At 51.8% G+C, this 3,285-nt stretch overlaps 1 pseudogene; it reads left to right on the top strand.

Annotated features, from left to right (window-relative positions):
• Nucleotides 1-2,997: 2,997 nt before the first annotated feature.
• Nucleotides 2,998-3,285, top strand: part of LOC102440372 — a 5,944-nt pseudogene continuing 5,656 nt past the window's right edge.

Below are 3,285 nucleotides of genomic sequence, written 5' to 3'. Positions count from 1 at the left end.
AAATACACACACCCACAAACCACTCACGAATATACACCCCACACACTCATGATGGATACATGCAAAACACAAAATCACGGACAATCCCTTAACCCTCACTAATATGCATACACTATTCTCACACACCTATGGAAACACACACGCTTGCAAATATTCTCAAGCCCTGAATATACAGACCCCTCAAACACTATACATTATGCCACCTCTCCAGAATACAACCTCATCACTTCGCCTCTTCAGTATGTAACAAAAGCACACTATACACATTGTTTTCTCTGGCATCACTCTGAATATACAGACCACTGCTTGCTAACTACTACCAAATACATGTAGAAACACTTTAGTATTCTCCAAAGAAATACACTTTATGTACACAGACCAGTATACCTGGGCAAGACACGTAGATATATCCCCAGGAAACGACATATAAAACAACTTCCAAATTCCAAGTTACCCCTAGCTAATGAGTCAGCTCTCACATCCACAAACACTAACAAATAACCGTATCACACACCTCCCATACATAGATACCATCGTCCATCCCCTGTATAAGCACAAAAACCATCTCTCCCTCAAATACAAACACCCTCAGTACCCAAAACATGTGAGCCTTAGGGCCAGACTGAAAAATGCAAACACGGAGCTCCAGCAAACATCCTTCCCCGGCCACGGCCCTGGAACACAGTAAACTCCACACACACACTCTGCACAAGCCCCAAACAGACCCACGAATAGCCCGTGCCCTGCAAACCTGCACACCTGTGTCCCCATACGTATGTCCCAAACACACTTCATGCCACGTACACACCTGCGCATACATACCCCCTCCCAAATTCCCACAGAATTCACTCTTCCATCTTGGAGAACACACAGCCACACGCCTCACACCAAACCGCACAAACACTACTGTTCACCGCCATATACACCTCCACACCCTCCAAATACAGCGCTCCGCCTGCACGTTCACACACAGGCATGGCCGCCCCGTGGCCACAGCCGCCCGCAGACACAGTGTGAACCGGAGGCGCTGTCAGAGGCGGAAGAACTGTCGGGAGCTGCGCTGTTCAGAAAGCGGGGGACACAGACCGACGACCCGAGTTGGACTCACAGGCATCACTGGGCCGTGTAGGCCCCCATCACTGACCCCCAACGGCCAGTGGCTGTCAATTCCCGGTGAAAACACACAGAAATATGTGAGGGTGTGGGGGCTGAGCACAGACCCGGGGCACAGATCCCACAGGGAGAACCACAGAGAAGAGGGGGCCCCTGAGGGGAGAGGAGGCCACGCGCCCCTTACCTTCCTGTTTGCCTAAGGGACTCCGGAGGTCGCCATGCCAGGCCCCCCATGCAGCCTGGGCGGCCATTGGGGACCCGCCTGCGGTTAGCGCATGCGCGCGCCTGTGGGCGCGAACCGCTCCAATGGACGCTGGGAGCAGGTGCAGGACAGAGTCCCACCCCCAGTGGGCGTGCTCCTGCGCCCTGGCGCGAGGCACCCTGGGAAGGGCCCAGGCTGTCCCTGCAGGAGAGGAAGGAGTGGAAGGAGGGGCCCTGTGAGGCCTCCTGCAGGTCCTCCTGCTCAGGAACCTCCCAGCGCGTTGCAGGGAGCACTTGCGACTTTAAAGTTGCAAACGTGCAGTCCATGCACTTGGCTGCCCCCTCGGGACGGAGTTTGGGACAGGCCGGCCTGAAGCACTGTCCTCGGAGGGGCCAGTGCCTTCATGCCCTTGGACTGCAGGTCCGTGGTTTCTAGAAAGTAGGTCCGTTCTCCCAGAAGTCCGGGCGTGCATTGCACAATTCTGGCCAAGAACTTTAGACCTGGACACACTCTAAGAGACGCCTGCCCCTGACCCCGTTCCTCCTGTATTTATTCAGTACATGGAGGTTTTCAATAAATATTGCTTCACAGATGTTTCCGTTGCAAGGTTGTTGTGCAAACATTGATCAAGACATGACTGTCTGGGCCAGTTTCCGTTGACATGGCAGGTAGCATGGGAACAATGTCACCCTGCCCGCCCTCATTTTTTGCATTATATTGCAGAATTTCAGTTGGCAATAAAACATATAGTAGCAGAATCAACTTACTAGAGTTTGTCATATTTCAAAAGAAACTGAAATCATCTGATTTTCTTTCTGGTCATTTGCAAGAGAGGAAAGAGACAGGAGAAAGACACATCACTGCATTTTCCATTTGGCAAAATTTGACTGTGAACTATGCAAAGGCATTACTTTAAAATCTTACAAAATGTAGAAAGTTAGACACTGAACAACATTATACTCTGAGAAACAAAAAGTGGTGGTGTCTGGTCTTGCCCTGTAGGCTACAGGGCCTTGCCCTGATGGATGGGAGCAAAGGGGATGGTTTGTAAGGCTGGGCCGGCTGCATCTGCAGGGCTCCCAGCCCTGGGCGGCACTTGGGGCCACAGGACTGCTTCCTAAGGAATGATGTGCACACAGCCACCGAGCATGCTGCCTCTGCTGGGTCAGTCCTAATTTCAAACACTGGGTTCCATGTGGCCATAAGTTCCCATTATTTCTTCAGGCTGCCTGTTCTGAATTTTGTTCAGAAAGTGTAGTCTGTGTTGAAGTCAACCAAGACCAGATAGGAAGCAGGTTGAGGGACCCAGAACTAGGGTGATGGATCAAGAACTGAAATAAAGGGCACATCAGGTGACTTTGGGTGCCTAGAACTTAGAGAAGGTCATTACTGCTAGTGTGTCTTTAATTTGTGATTTTAAATTTGAAAGGAACTGCTGGTTCTCGCCTACCTATCAGAGCCCTGCATGGAATGCCCCCCCCACCCCACCCCAGCCCATTGTTCCTCGGCCCCTCCCCCGCTGCAGAATGTCTGGAGCCCTACATTCTACAGTTTAAATCCAAACCTTCCCTCCACTGGATGCTGAGCAGCTGTTGGAGCAGGTCAGTCTCTGGATATTCAACTTGCCTTTTCTCATTGTGGAGGCTACAAGGCAGTGGTGGTCGGTGAATGAGCCTGCGGGGATGGCTTCAGTAGGAGGTAAGACTATAGTTTGGAGAGGGGATGTTTTAAACACTGAGATGTCCCTCAAAACTTGGGGTTAAACTGTGACACTGGGGAAACACGGTTTGACTGAAGTAGGGGAGGGAGAGAGCACTGGACCTCAAAGCACCTGTCACCTGGGAGGCTGGGAGCCAATGGGAACCTGTGACGGCACTGGCAGGAGGCTCTAGAGTGGGTCTTCAGGGTGGGTCTGGGAAATGCCTGGGGGTGGAAAAAAGGACGGCAGCAGGCACTTTGGGTTCTTTCCC

The sequence above is a fragment of the Myotis lucifugus genome, unplaced genomic scaffold (genome assembly GCF_000147115.1).
Source record: "Myotis lucifugus unplaced genomic scaffold, Myoluc2.0 scaffold_1179, whole genome shotgun sequence".
Lineage (NCBI taxonomy): Eukaryota > Metazoa > Chordata > Mammalia > Chiroptera > Vespertilionidae > Myotis > Myotis lucifugus.
Note: the sequence above shows the minus strand (reverse complement) of the source record. Positions and strands in the feature narration are given on the sequence as shown.